The sequence below is a fragment of the Schistocerca serialis genome, chromosome 1 (genome assembly GCF_023864345.2).
Source record: "Schistocerca serialis cubense isolate TAMUIC-IGC-003099 chromosome 1, iqSchSeri2.2, whole genome shotgun sequence".
Lineage (NCBI taxonomy): Eukaryota > Metazoa > Arthropoda > Insecta > Orthoptera > Acrididae > Schistocerca > Schistocerca serialis.
In genome coordinates this window covers 487883820-487900549 of record NC_064638.1, presented here as the reverse complement: position 1 = coordinate 487900549, position 16730 = coordinate 487883820, and the positions used below count along the sequence as shown (strand labels likewise).

The window sequence follows — 16730 nt, the reverse complement described above, 5'->3', positions numbered from 1 at the left end:
TCACAATTGCTCTGTTAATATTCCAGATGGAAACAATACTAAAAAGCGGAATATATCTCTACTAAATGACCTTTTCCACAAACCAGTTACATTTTGAATGTTTATTCCCAGGAATTTCAGGCCTGGAATTACTTTGATGACTACAAGAAAATAGTCAATGCAGCACATGTCGCTCCAGACCTTAAAGCCTATATATTCGACTTACTAAATTTGACACAGTCAACACAGTGTATAATCTTAAAACTTGGCCACATGATTCATAATTAATTTTAATCATCCAGAATGGATCCTGGTAACGTGACTTTGTATCAACAATATCTGGCAACTGCATAACAGTCTGTTACACTACTGCATACACAAATGCAAAAGTTTTGATTTTGGTTGTTTATGACTAGGATTGAGCAGCTATTGTAGGATTTTAGTTATCTTTCTGCTTACTTATGCATGTCATATTACACATGTTTATACTGAGAGCCAGCATTGTCTTTGCATTGGGCTGCATATCATTCAACACTTTTTGCATTTGTAATTGTTGTATGTACTTATTAATACAAATGTCAGAAAATGTGATGTCAAGATAAAAAAATATTATCTATTCTTTTAACATAAATTTTGTTTACTACATGACAACATCTAACTGCATCAAATGCTGGCTTGATGCCACAAACAGGTGACGAGGTGATGTGCAGAGTCGATGGCATATTTCTACTCTTTTGAGGAAACCAAATGCCTGAGTTGCTTGGGGCCCAAATTACAATAACTTCAAAGAAAAATGAAAATTAAATGGTAAAAAGTAATGTACTGAAAATTAAGTGATAAAAGTAACTGTACATCATAAATTCATAAGATCCAGTAAATCGATAACATTTGAAAACACAGCTTGCCCCTATTCAAGGATCTGGAGTGTGGAAGGGACATTTAATGCTGTTCATACACATTGCCAGTCTGGCTGTATACGAAAGCAAACCCCACATTTGTTTGAACAAATAATGTAATACACTTGCCATTTTTCTCCGCTATGGCGAAACTTTTTTTCTATTAAGCAATGGACAAGATAAACACGAAAACATAAAATCAAAACTTCTGGATGTCAGGCAAAGATGTAATTACTTTGATAAGCTAGCAGTTCTTATCTCGACGCCTGTGGACTAAAGGTGAGTGCTACTGAACGTCATTGTTTCTGGATAAGTTTTTACATAAATTTATTACAGAACCATTTTTATTTTAACGGAAATGTGTTCTCGAAGCTTTCACAACCTATATCAGTCGCAAATGTATAATTCTATCCTTTTTTTTACTATGGAAAAAGGTATAAACGGCCTTTTAATCATTTTAACTATTCCTGTTCACAATATGTCTGTGACTACCACATGCAGTTAATACAGCTAACATTCTAGTTGACTACTAGCCACACAATATATGAAGCCGGCAAAAATTTATCGATGTTTCCGGTTTCTCAGCTGGAGAACACTTGCATTGTAGTCATTTTTAGTTAGTTGCAAATAACGATATTTAACACTGCAAGTCACTATACATTTTACTGTCTAATGTGTTCAGTTTTTTATCCAACTTAATTTACGAGGTAAATCTCTTCTCGCAATAAAATTTGTTAGAAGTTCTGTACCTTAAAGGACCTTTAAACGTGCGCGTCCAGCAAGTTAAAAAAAGCTCCTTATCTGTATTTACTTCGTGGAACAGATTGTCATTAAAATAATTTCATCAGGTATTTTCAAGCAACATTGAATTGCTACCAATGTTAAATGTTCCACATCTACATACACCACATTTAGTCGACCTTTCACTCTGTGACAGTCCACACTCCACAGATGTTCCGAATTCAGTTGCGATATAATTTTGAATCGCGTTCTCGCGAGGAACGAGCAGACGATACCTATAAAGGCAGCTCAGTCTGCAGCCCTAATTACGGAAAAGTCTGTGCATTGTTTTCTACCGTCCATTATTTTCCATGAGAAACAAATTTTTATACCAGAAAAAACTGAAATGAGTACTTCAAACGACTCTCTCCATAGTACGCTTTCCTCGTCATCAATACATTTGTCCTCCTAGTTACCACAAAGTACATCGGAGTGATAACATACAATATGCATTGATTCGTATTCCATGCCCTCCACCACTGAAGGTCAATTTATACTAGCCGTCACGTCGAAACATTCCACTATGCATTTCAAATGGTGGCTTTCCCAGAGGCCGTCAACGGACAGTCACGTCACGTCAAGGTTCCTCAGGTAGAAAATTTTGACGCTGTAGTCGTCTGCTAACATCGCAAGTTAACCCATTTTCGCCATTCGTCTTATAGTAGTAGGTTTTCTTCTTTTGTGGCTTCTCAAGATCCCTACACAAGCACCAATTTATTGGCAGACAGAGGGACCGAACAAGTCCGTGGCAGCCTACGCACGTACCAATGGACTCCACTCAGCGTTTACAGCGAAGCGCTGTTGTTGTGATTTGTTTATTTTAAGTACATTGAGTTTGCGTTTTACGAGATCCTCTTTGGTTTTACACAGAAACAAAAATTGGTGTTTGTCTTGGCTGTTTTGGAGATAACAATACGAAAAAAGACCAGACAGAGCGGTGGGCAAAGAAGGGGCTAACGCAAGGAGAGTACTTCACTCCTGCTCTGTTACTTTAGGGGCTGAGAACCAATGATTTTCGCAATTATCTAAGAATGGATGAAACATGCATTTCAAACAATTCTTAACGAAAAAGAATATATTCATGAGAATGGCTGTAAGCTGCGAGGAGAGGCTGTTAGGTACGGTTTCTAGCAGGAGTTACGAGGAACTCAAATTCAGCCCGGTTGTATCCCTACAATTATTAATTAAAATGACTCCTGAAATCTGCAACGCGATTTATAGTTGTCTCAGGAAGTACATCATGGTAAAGCAAAATAGATAAAACAAAAGATTTTCCTCTAAACTTTATTAATTTATTCATGCATTTAGCAAGAGAGATGCCCCTGCAAGTTTAACAAACTCATTTCAGATTCGAAGAATAAAGACCAAAAATCAGCTAACATATACAACAACAGATATATAAGAAATGAAGCATTTAACAACCATTAGAACGGTAAAAAAACGATCTCACACTTCACTCTTCATAGCAGCAAGCTTAGATATACACTGGATTTTCCTAACACTTTTTACAAAAAAAAAAAGAAAGTATACTCTATGGATTAACGACAATTGAATGACGAGATTTCGGTTTTTAGATTTTATTTCCGATGAGTATCGGAAATGACACCTAAAACCAGAAATTTAGAATGTGGACAGACGTTTATTCTATCTATGTGCCGCACGAAACCGTTACGGATTCGTTAAAAAATGAAGACGTGTTTCACTTCTTGCTTCTGTATTGCTATACTTCTCGCATGACGTATCCCACAAACATCTGCTGTCTTTAAATGTCTCCAAAAGCTGTGTCCTTAAAGTCTCGTCCACCTCGCTCCTGTCATGTATATTAGAACAGCACTTACTTCTGCATGCAGTAGCAAAGAATAACTTTTTGCTGAGTAGTTGGCATGTCAGTCAAGACAAATGTCCAGTTTGATAGTCCGCTGGTTGGTGCATATGTATGGCCCTTCAAACTTTATTTTATTATTATGCTTTGGTTTTGTGGCAAATTGCAAATGTCATGACATTTTTCTTCCGTTGAGTGTTCTTCCATAAACGAGGTCAGTTTTAAAATAGCAGAATAGAGCTGACGCCTACACTGTGTACAAATAAGACCATAAGTTGATGAGGTGAAAAAATCGGCCTTGTTGAAGGACAAAAATATAGTCGTTTATAATGTTATTAGTTTATGTGAGGAAAAAAACCAGTAATGGGTAGGATAAACAGGCTCTATTTCAATGTCTTTGAATGTACATAAATTTTTTCACTAGTAAATAAACGCCGATAATTTGCAATGTTGTTTCTTTTCTCAGCACTTTATCACACAAAATTGATCAAGAACATACGTTATGAAGCTTGCTTTGGAGATTAATAAACTTATCATTATTAGTTGCTCAATTCTGATTAGCTTAAGAAATATAGGGAGAACTGTGCATCAGAGAAATGTGGCATCAGAAAACAAGGAGACGCTCGCTGAAGGGAAAATGCATACCCCTGCTACTATCCATCTAAAAAGTATCATACTGTCAAATCACATGTACCTGTAATGTAGATCTGTATTGGCTCAGTACCTCTCATGTCAGTGTCGCTGCTACTGCTGTCTGCTGTGTCAGTGCCTTCCGCATCAGATTTTTTGCTGTTGCTGTTTCTGTGGTCATTGCTACTCTTCTCATTGGCGACAAATTGCTCTGTCCTCAGTCAAGAGTTTGTTCAAGTAGAAGACACTACTCTTTGCGTATAGGCACGTGACTGCAACATAAAGCCCACTCATCTTTCCTATTGTCTGAAACATTTCTGCCACAAATTAATTGCATCATCTAGAGTGAATGTCACACTCTTGTTCTGTGAACTTTCTTTTACTATAGTCCATACAAGTTCAACTGCGTTTTAATCTGGATGTTTGGAATGCAGGATATCAGTTTCAAACATCTGAAATCTTTCTTTCTTGCTTTTAATAAGAGGATACATTTCTATTTCATTAAATGGAATACCTCTTTGTGGAAGCCAGTTAAACATCTCCTCTTTCTGAGAAGAAGAGGCTGGAGATGGATTAAGTTTGATGTTATCCAGAATTATCAGTCTATAATACTGAGTCTGGTAGAGAGCAAGGGACTAATTTGCTTCTGAACCATTCCTCCAAAGTTTCAGAGTTCATATCATTCTGATAAGCAGAACAGTTAATCCCAGAATAAAAATTAATAATGTTTTTGGTTTGAACGCATTATCGCCACCAGCACATAAAATTATAGTTCAGTTTCTCTTGGAAACTGGTTGTTTCCGTTGCCACTCCAAGAGCGACGAGTGGTATGCAATGAAAGTATGGAAATCTCATCTGTGTATATAACAGGTCTCCCACTATTCCTGTAGTTCTGTATATGCAGTAAATACTGTAATTTCGCAAATATCTTTCTTTCAGTTAGTAATTTCCGCATTAAGTCCTAAATCAGTGATAATCTTTCATAGTTCCTAGATGCTGCCCAAAAAATTTACCTTTTCCTTTAAAGCTGGATGAACTTTTCTGTTGGTCATTTACAATTCATTTCGTGAACATTATGTTCCAATCATCGAACGACACATTTACCGATATCAACCATTTCAGTTTTCATATTCTCGAAGAACGTTTCTAATTTGGCGTTGTAAGTGCCCCAGATTGCTGGTCAGTCATAACATCCTCACTCACAATGCATTTCAGACGGCTTACTTATATACCCGTAGCTGCAGCGGCATATGACTAGACACTTTTCAGATTAATTGCCTAGTTTGAATCAACTTTATTCTCCATGAGTTTGTAGATGTTATACACAATAATTAGGTACATCTCGCCGACTGTATCGTGGATGGTGTCTCTTAACCTTATTTCCACAGTTCAGTACTGGGTGTAAGCGAAGTGATATGGCATGACATGGCATCTGTTGTGGATACACCCTGAGTGATGGTGATGTGACATGATGGTCCATTGACGTCTGTAGTGGATCAGCCTTTAGCTGTCAGCCAGAGACAAGACTTCTGGCACATATCTACCTTACTAAGAGACTAGCCAAGAAGCCAACCTAAGTTGCTGGTTGCCTATCCCAAGGCTGCCATGCCCATCAAAAATTTGATATTCAATTTTACGTGTGTTTATCGACCAAATTTAAAAATTTAAAATGCTATCATAATCTATTCAAAAATAGATGTTTGACACACTAAGACAGATATTATTGTTAGACACTATGAGTTGGTCTTGAGGTAGTGTGAGTGATGGTGCACAAATATTCAGACCATATTCTTCCAGTATTTGAGAATGAGATCACTTTGCAACTTCCAACAAACTTTGCACATAATGTCAAACTGTAACGAAATTTTTCTCACTGACAGCGTCACAAAATGATGAAAGGAAAAACAGTTATCGTTTACTACACTTTCGATGTTCATGCACTAGAACTTAATGCTTCAGACATGACGTTTTAATTTATTACTTCTTTACTACTAAATGAATGTGCAAGAAACATAGTTCATGAGATATAACACAATAAACATTGAGGTGCATGAAATACATGCATTTGCTTAAATAGACTGCAAGTTACCCATCTACATGTACATGATTACTCTACAATTCACAGTTAAGTGTCTGTCAGAGGGTTCATTGAACCACCTTCAAGCTATTCCTCTAGCATTCCAGTCTCGAACAGTGCACAGAAAAATGAACGCTCAAATCTTTCTGTGCAAGCTTTGAATTCTTGTGCTTTATTAGCTGGGTGCCAACAAAATATTTTCATACTATGAGCAGAAATTTGATAATTCAAATATCATGAGAAGATCCTGCCACAACGAAAAAGTCTTTGTTTAAATGATTGCCACCTCAATTCACATATCATCGCTGTGGCAGTCTCTCCCCTATTTCATGATAATATACAAAAAGAGCTGTCTTTCTTAGAACTTTTTCGATGGCCTCCATCTGGTGCAGGTCCCTCTCTGCACAGCAATAGTTTTGAAGAGGGCAGTGTGATCAATAGAAGTTAAAAAAAAAAGATTTCATGAGAGATAAGGAAATGTACTTTATTTTCATTGCGATAATAAAATGTAACATCATCAGAAACTAATATATTTACAAATACCATCACCATTAAACCATACAGCAACAGACTCAGACTCATTTATTTTATGTGCTAGTTTTATGAGTATGAATGGTGACCTTGGAGGCAATATATTAACAATGAGTAGACTCTTTTATGGTAGTCGCATCTCTCATGGTGCAAGTGAATTATTTATTGATCTCTGGGCTTGAGTTGAACCTGATCAGCAGGAGATTGTCAATTTATTTTTGGAGGGAAACGACTTTCATGTATGTCTTCAGAATCATGAGTGGTGTCAATACCGTTAATGGCATTTAAGGAAAAGAAAGTTTCTTCCATTGTGGTACATATATGAGTAATGCATTTGTGGATATTGGTCTTGTGTATTTGGCAAATAATGGATGTATTGTTGTCTGTTCTCACCCTGGTCATTCTTATATTACTGTATGCTTTGTTAATGGTCAAAATCTGTTTAAGTTGTGTATGGCTAAGCTGAAAAGAAAGAATAGTATTGTTGCTGAGGTGAAGTATTATCATGGATGTAGAAGCATGTACTGTTTGCAAGCTTGTGAGGGACAATTTGCCAAATGATGATGATGTATTCATTCGTGAATTACTGTCTGGTTCTTTTGAGTTTAATTGTGTTGGTAATAGTGATAATTTGGTTAACGGGATTACACTTCACTGTACGAGTGATGAGCAAAGTGTTTTGGACGTGCCATATGAGCAGAGGATCGTTGGTAGGTGGTCGGTTGAGGTTGACAAGCCTGGCAGTTCGAAAGTAGTCTCTTTAGTAGATATGTTGCATTTTCTGAGTGTTCTGCCAAAAAATCACAGTCTTTGCTTTGCTTTCCTCACAACTTTTTCTATGTGATTATTCCAGTTTAAATTATTCGTATTGTAATCCCTAAGTATGTAGTTGAATTTACAGCCTTTAGATTTGTGTGTTTTACCATGTAACCGAAATTTAGCTCATTCCTTTTAGTATTCATGTGGATGACTCCACAATTTTCAGTATTTAGAGTCAATTATCACTTTCTGTACCATATGTATCTCTTGTGTAAATCAATTTTCAGTTGGTTTTGATCATGCGATGATTTTACAAGAAGGTAAATGACAGCATCATCTGCAGACAATCAAAGAGTGCTGTTCATATTGTCTCCTAAACCGATTGTCTGCTAAATCGATATGTACGTCAGGAACAGCAGAGGGCTTATAACACTTTTCCTTAGCAATGCCAGACATTACCTCTATTTTAGTCCATGATTTTTCCGATAGTTATTGCGACTGTGACCTTTCTGACGCAAATCGTGAATCCAGTCACCCAACTGAGACGATACTCCATAGGCACACTATTCGATTAGAAATCACTTGTGAGGAACTGTGTCAAAAGCCTTCTGGAAGTCTAAAAATGTGGAAACATTTTGACATCGCCTCTGGATAGCACTCATTACTTCATGAGTATAAAGAGCTATATACGTTTCACAAGAACGATATTTTCTGAATCCACATTGGACATTTGTCAATAAATCCTTTCCTTCAAGGTAATTCATAACATTTGAACATGGTATATGTTTCAAAATCCAATTTGAGGTTGAGTCTTTAACTCAGCGGATTACTGTTATGTTCAGTCTTCGGTATTTGTGTGACTTGTGCAACTTTACAGTATTTGGATATGGATCACTTTATGTGCGAGCTGTTTATATGATTGTTAAGTATGAAACTGTGGAATCAGTTTACTCTGAGTGGAATCTGAGTGGTATATAATTTGGATGGGTGGCTTTGCCTTTATTAAGTGATTTAAGCTACTTCTAAGTTACTCATGTTGGCGACTGTTCTTAATTCCAACTCTGAAATATCTACTTCGTCTTCTTTCATGGAGGAGTTTCAGAAATCTGTGTTTAGTAACTCTGCTTTAGTTGTACAGTCATCAGTAACATCACCATTGTTATTGTGCAGTGAAGGTACCGATTGCATCTTGACATTTGTGTACTTTACATATGGTCAGATTTCGAGGTAGAGTTTCATTGCAGAAAATATTAAAAGTGTACCACATTGAAGTTCGCACTAAATTTCGAGCTTCTGTAAAACTTCGTCAATTTTGAGGCTTTTGATTTCTTTTAAATTTTGAACGGTAAATACAGAGAGTAAGTTCACGTTTTGTAGAAAATATTATATTGAACCAGAGATGGTCAAATGTGGTATCGATTGTGTAGTAGTGTAGCTGGCCAATGGCAATCACTGATTCAAGGTGTTATAGGTAATGTGTTAGAGTAACTTCAGATCGAGAGATGTATGGAGGACTCTCAAATGTAAATACATATCGTATCTGAAATGAGCTGGACATATACTTACTGGCTACAGGCAGTAATTATTCTTCTATTTGCAACATACTATGATGTTTACTAACTGTAAATTAAATCTCAAAAGAAGTTGGAATTAATTAAGGTAAACAAAGTTGTTTTGTTACTACTGCAATGTGCATATTCATAAGTGATGATTGAGACAATGCATAGCACTCACATCCAGTGATTTTGTAAAAGTAATTGTTAATGTATAATCAGTTTACTGAGTGTGTTAATTGTGAGCATTATTAATTTTCAAATAGTCAAAATATAAGTTTTGAAGTTAGTGCCATATTGTTACTTAGCTCAAGCCAATACTAGTTCTCAGATCCATGTCATTTTTGGTTAACTATTTTTCTCAAGAAGTTGTAGTCTCTGCCATATTCAATTTAATCAAAATGTATGCTAAGCAACAGCATTACACAATAGCTGTTTGCTAACTATACAATTTAAAGTACTAACCGAGAGCAGTGTGAAGAGCATTACCAATGTGCAGATAAACTTAAGAAATTTTATTATATCAGGGATAGCTTTCATTAAGCAGAGAGACCATTATTTCCAACCGATCAAGTTTTGTTTTATTACCAGAACCAATTTCAAATTAATAGTGTTGCATCAGATTCAGTTTTTGAGTTATGCAAATTCATGGACTTTTGATTTGGTTTAACGTTATTGACAGTTTACATTCTCACAGCTAAATTAAATGTACGTTCTCACAGTCAGAAAAGTTCAGTACAGAGCAAAGCGCAAAAGCGACGAAATAAAATACACATTAACATGCCATTCCCATTCTAACAATTGTGTTTCAGACTACTGTCAGTTACATAATGTCAATCATATTTCATACATACATGTTTCACTTATTTCAGATTTACAGTCACGCTCAAAAGTACCCGAAAGACCTGAATTGCATTTCGCCTCATTCGCATGCAACCAGCATAGCGCAGCTGTCTAGCAGGTTCTCTACTCGCTCCCTGGTACAGTCGTTTAACTATTGAAAATGGTGCCAACAAGTTTTCACTAGCAAACACTGCTCTGTATCGCAGTAACTCAAGCTGTAAAGTTATACCACGATACTAAAAAAACAGGGAACACCTTATCACAGATAAGACTGTCCTTAAGGCTTGTAAGCTCACATTTATTGCAATAAATGACATACCTGAAATGTTACCACTCTCATTATTACATCAGATAGGTAATGCACGTAGTAAGTTCGTCGTATTCATGATTTCCTCTTCAAAGTAACATATCGTACTTGTTATTTAACACAAAATTACATTAAAAAATTAAGTTATTCACGAGCAGGTAGTTGAGAATATGTATGAACTTCAAATGACTCGACGAACTGTCCGTTCTGCATATGGGTTCAAACCCAGGCCATGCAGACCAAGATTTCGCGACTGACGGAAACTAACAATCATTCCTGATTAGGCATACAGAGAGTGATATACCTCGATTTTAGACAGTACCAGTTAGCAAATATCAACTTTAAATTACATAATGTAAACATTTTTAATGGACGCTAATTCCTCCCCAGCATCTATTGTCCCTGTTAACGAACAACGAGAAATGTCAAATATTGCTTATTCACAAGTAACTTACTTGAAAAGCCGTCAGGTAAAGCTTTGTGTTGGACAGGGATTCGAACCTAAAACCTAATCGAATTGTTATCGAAGCACAATCAACTGTGACATATCCGATTTTCTCGGCAGTAGCTGATTGTTTTAACTGAAATAATGAAACGAAACATTAATTTTTTCCTTCACAGAACTCCAACCTGCCACCTATTCCTGTTATATTCTAGAGAAAACGAACGTTATATATGTGTTTGTTACATGAGCAGCGACATGTGAGCATGTTTCAACTAGAAATAATATGAAGAAGAGTTGATTGCTGACTGGGAATCGAACCCCACACATATTGTTGTTGACTACACACACAGAGACGTCAGCCACAGAATTTTTCTCCGCCAGCAACTCGGAATAACGTCCTTGAACTTACAGTGATCTCTCAAGTAGTTTTGTGTCCCACTGGGAGTCAAAAACGTCAGATTTCGTTAGTGTTGACAGCGAATGAAAATGCATTAAAAAATCAAAATTGTTATCCACCAGCAGATAAGTGTTCTCATGCTAGAGCTTGCTAATATATAATGACAACTTTAGTGCCGGGCCCATTCACGAGCAATATGTGGAGATGTTGAGGAATCTGCAGCACTGAACAAACAACAAATAGTAGTCGAGCTGTATTGTCACAAAGGGATCAAATTCAGCGTTAAGGGCAGTCTGAGTTGCATTCCAAGCTGAGAATCAATTTCATCGACATACAGAAGCTCAAATAAAGGATGGAATAAGTGTCCTGTGAGCCTATATAGCGTTTGTTTCGTCACTAGAAATAAATAACTAGTATAAGAAAGCTTTCTGGTGATAGAGTTCCCACATTTCGCCACTCCTGACTTTATTGTGGTTCAACCTAACGTCTACTTTGTAGAGAAGGAATATCATGTTTAATGTGAATTTCAGACCTCAATGCCATTATACCTTCTTCACTTGGCGCAGCCAGAAGAGAATGGAATCTTTCTTTCCCTATTAAAAGTCATCAGCAGAAGTTGGAATCGAACCCAGACCAACAGCATAGGAACCTATCATCAATCCAACAGGCCACCAAATCGTACTCAGTGTACCACATTTTTCTATCATAACACTGTTGCGGCACACCCGATGAGAAATCCTAACACACACGCTACCTGTAGTGGTTTGCAGCATGTTCAGTACATTCATTTACTTGGTTGACCGAATCACCATGAACTAGCTGTCTCGGTTACCCAGTGCATACATTCGACTCTATTTTGTAATCACCTAAATAAAATCACGTAACTGCCACCTATACAGAACTACCAACAGTGCAGGATGCAGAAATTTAAATAGGAATTGTTCCTTTCCGTTTGAGCTACTGTATTGCGCTATCTGTTTGTTGAAAACATCGTGCAGTGCAAGAGAAAAGCTGTAATTGTCAGTCTCTCAGAAGTCTAGATCCGGCCATACACATTATCTCACAACACTGTGGAATGCCTAAGTTCTGGAGGAACTGTTGTTGACTTCTGGAGCTGCTGTACGTATGTGATAGGTAGTAGCGTAATGGTAAGTGTCGCGCACCGTAGATAAGACGTCTCGAGTTCTATGAATTTGCTGCTACATTTTTTTAAAACGCAATTATGCTGTCTGCTGAAGTTACCAATTTAATGATACTTTGAACATAATTCCCTTCACTTCTCAGACCAAAACAGCCCCATGTGGAAAAACGGCTAACTTCTGCGACATTTTTTTTTTTTCAGGTTTAATAGACGGCCAGACAGCAGATGAATCTCGAAACTATTGTACGAGGGCTATCCACAAAGTACATTACGTTTTGGAATTAAAAATAAATAATGTATTGGAATTTTTTTTATTATATACAGATGAAAGCTACACTTAATTACTACTTTTCTACATAGTTGCCATTTAAATTACGGCACTTATCGTAGCGATGGACGAGCTTGGAAATTCCTTCGTCGTAAAATTCGGCCGCCTGCTCCTTCAACCATGTGGTTACCTCTTCTTGAAGCTGTGCGTCGTCATCAAAACGCTGCATAGCCAACCACTTCTTCATTGCTGGGAATAAGTGGAAGTCGCTTGGTGCCAGGTCGGGACTGTACGGCGGATGAGGAAACAACTCCCACTTAAAAGATTCGAGAACTTCACGAGTGGCATTTGCTGTGTAGGCCCGGGCGTTGTCGTAAATCAGCAAGATCTTTGAGCCCAACTTTCCCCTGCGCTTGTTTTGTATTGCTCTTCTGAGGTTGTGCGGAGTTTGATAATACCTTTGAGAGTTTATTGTAGTGCCTCTTTCCAGGAAATCCACAAAAATCACACCTTTTCTGTCCCAAAAGAGGTAACCACGTGGTTGAAGGCGCAGGCGGGCGAATTTTACGACGAAGGAATTTCCAAGCTCGTCCGTCACTACGATAAGTGCCTTAATTTAAATGGCAACTATGTAGAAAAGTAGTATTTAAGTGTGACTTGCATCCGTATATAATAAAAAGAATTTCCAATACTTTATTTATTTTTAATTCCAAAACGTAATGTACTTTGTGGATAGCCCTCGTATTATGTGTGGGGTGAGAGCATCGTGCCAAAATAGAAAAGTATTTTCTACATTAGTTGTCGTCTGGTAGTGGTATTTTATTCTTCTTCAAACCTTGTTGGACAGCTTTACCTCAGAACTAATTTTCTACGTGGATGTAATCAATAAACTGCATGTGCATTGTCAGACTGTTATAGATAACATCTGAGGATTCGTATGTATCTTTGATGTTTAGTATGGGTTTAACAACACCAAAAGAAACCGTACGAAAATTGTGCACTGTATATAAGAAATGAAATAAAACTACCCACGATAACCTTACGACGAAAGTCTGTTTCAATAAAAGTGAGTATCTGTACACAAGCGTGTCTCTATCGGCACGAATTAGTTAAATACTACTCACTTAGATTTCGATTGGGTCTGTGTTTAACTGGTATGCTGTGTCATACTCAACAGGTATGCAAATGTGACATTTCATAAATAAAGTTATGTATTCCTAGGAACCAAAAATTTGCTAGTCAGCAGTGGAAAGAGGCGTTACCTGTTGTGCAACATTGTAAGTTTTTCACCATTGCACTATGAGCTGAAAGTATTTTCTTGCGATTTCCTTATCGATGTTTGATCTGACTGGTTGTAGCTCTTTCACAGAAGGGATAAAAATGTTGCAGTCTGCGAGACTGGAACCTCGAACTATGACAGACACTTCTTCACAGCTCAATACATCACCACACAGCTAGCAAAGAGATATGTGTTGCCCTTAATCTTACGAGGGCAATAGCTGGTAGAGCTCGTAAACCGCTATTTAAAGGACGAGATTAGTTGCGATTTCCACGTGCAACGGCTTTCCTGGGCTGAAAACAGTAAATTTACAATCTTTTGTTACACCTCAAGCGCTAATAAGTCAGATTATTCAATGGAAATGACAGGAAATATCAAGTGAACTTTGAGGCTTAATTCCGTGCACACCAGGAAGTAACTCGTCGATCACAGAGTTGACAAACATACCTTGCCTTGTTGCCAAATCTCAGTTACAGTACCAGCAGGAAGAAGACGAACCGAGGTGATCCTACAGCGGTCTGGGAAGTGACCGTAGCTGACGTCTCAAAGACGCGACTGCTACGGCGTAGAATACGTAATGCGTCTGATTCGCATTTCTGTAACTAGGTTTAGGGACTGGAGCGTAGTTACTAATTATACTCAGAACTGACTGCAAACTAAGCATCATAAATCAGTAACTCTCATAGTTGTTTTTACATTTCTTTCGTAACTGTACTCAAAACTAAGAAACTAATTCACGGACGTTTTCGTGCCTCGCCGATAGTCGAGCACACCAAACAAATAAAAATAAAAAAAGAATGTGTGTGAGTGTGTGTGTGAGAGAGAGAGAGAGAGAGAGAGAGACAGGAGAGAGAGAGAGACAGAGAGAGAGAGAGAGAGAGAGAGAGAGAGAGAGATAAAAGTAAAAAAAAATGAGAGAGAGGGTAAAAAACTGTTGTAAATAAATTGAATACCGCTATGAAAAGAAGTCTTTCATTAAGATGACACGTTCCACGTCAATACGAAATGTCGTATTCCTGATCTATGGAACAAGTATTAATCTAACCTAATCTCATCATATCATATTGCTGTCTTGCCGTGAACAGTCATGAATTATCGAAATTTTCGCCCTATCAGTAACCAAATCTAAACTTGAAAATAAAAGACGACAGTTTTTGTAATAAACTGGGTCTCCTATCAAGACCCTTTCATCCCTGTTAACTAACCACAAAGGATGTCTGATATGCCTCCATTCAGAAGTAACAAAGTGTGTATACATTTAAAGATGAATCACATTATGTGATGTTCTGTGACGGAGATACGAACCCAACACGTAATCAGATTGTGAACTAAGTAAAATCAAATGTTACGTATCGGTTTTTCGTACCAGCTGCTAGGTGTTTGAATCTAAAATAAGGATACAAATTGTTGTGCCTGAGCGACAGTCGAACCACACTCCTATCGCTCTTCTTTATCGTCCACGAATATAGCTTAAGTATCAATTGCTTACTCACCAACAGTAAGATATGTGCGTGTGTGACCAGAAATTGTTGGCAACACATGAACATACATTAAAAATGCACGTTAATTTTCACTATCAGGCCGGTGTGCACGTGATAGGACTTTAAATGAAATCATGAATATTTTTGTACTGGATCAGGAATCAGACCCACATACTTACCTTTGGAGGAGACCTAGAGAAGATTGCAGTCTTGGAAAATGAAACGAAATGATTAAACTATACTGTTCCGAGAGATTCAGATCCTGGAAAGAGGAGATAGTCCAGAACCAAATTTTTCAACGCCTCTAGTTCTTTGAGTACAAGTAAAATAAGAGCCCTGTTTCTTTAAATGGCTATGGGTTCATCAAATAAAATAAAATTTTCTAATGTAAGTTTACTGGCGACAGTATTTCTGTTTACCATGACCTCCACCTGTCGCTCAGGCACAACAATTTGTATCCTTATTTTAGATTCAAACACCTAGCAGCTGGTAAGGAAAACCGATACGTAACATTTGATTTTACTTAGTTCACAATCTGATTACGTGTTGGGTTCGTATCTCCGTCACAGAACTTCACATAATGTGATTCATCTTTAAATGCATACACACTTTGTTACTTCTGAATGGAGGCATATCAGACATCCTTTGTGGTTAGTTAACAGGGATGAATGGGTCTTGTTAGGGGACCCGGTTTATTACAAAAACTGTCGTCTTTTATTTTCAAGTTTAGATCTGTTTACTGATAGGGCGAAAATTTCGATAATTCATAACTGTTCACGGCTAGACAGCAATATGATATGATTAGATTAGGTTAGATTAATACTTGTTCCATAGATCATGAATACGACATTTCGTAATGACGTGGAATGTGTCATCTTAATGAAAGACTTCTTTTCATAGCGGTATTCAATTTCTTTACAACAGTTTTTTACCCTCTCTCTCATTCTTTTTTACTTTTATCTCTCTCTCTCTCTCTCTCTGTCTCTCTCTCTCTCCTGTCTCTCTCTCTCTCTCTCTCTCTCTCTTTCACACACACACACACACACTCACACACTTTCTTTTTTTATTTTTATTTGTTTGGTGTGCTCGACTATCGGCGAGGCACGAAAACGTCCGTGAATGAGTTTCTTAGTTTTGAGTACAGTTACGAAAGAAATATAAAAACGACTATGAGAGTTACTGATTTATGATGCTTAGTTTGCAGTCAGTTCTGAGTATAATTAGTAACTACACTCTAGTCCCTAAACCTAGTTACAGAAATCCGAATCAGACGCATTACGTATTCCACGCCGTAGCAGTCGCGTCTTTGAGACGTCAGCTACGGTCACTTCCCAGACCGCTGTAGGATCACCTCGGTTCGTCTTCTTCCTGCTGGTACTATAACTGAGATTTGGCAACAAGGCAAGGTATGTTTGTCAACTCTGTGATCGACGAGTTACTTCCTGGTGTGCACGGAATTAAGCCTCAAAGTTCACTTGATATTTCCTGTCATTTCCATTGAATAATCTGACTTATTAGCCCTTGAGGTGTAACAAAAGATTG

The 16730-nt window shown here is 37.4% G+C and overlaps 1 protein-coding gene across 2 annotated transcripts in view; it reads right to left on the bottom strand.

Moving 5' to 3' along the window:
- Positions 1-1817, bottom strand: part of LOC126473857 (AP-1 complex subunit sigma-2) — a 64475-nt gene extending 62658 nt beyond the window's left edge. For both annotated transcript variants that reach the window (XM_050101188.1, XM_050101195.1), the window contains exon 1: positions 1625-1817. The gene's annotated coding sequence lies outside the window, so the exon portion shown is untranslated. The remainder of the gene's footprint in view (positions 1-1624) is intronic.
- Positions 1818-16730: the final 14913 nt, after the last annotated feature.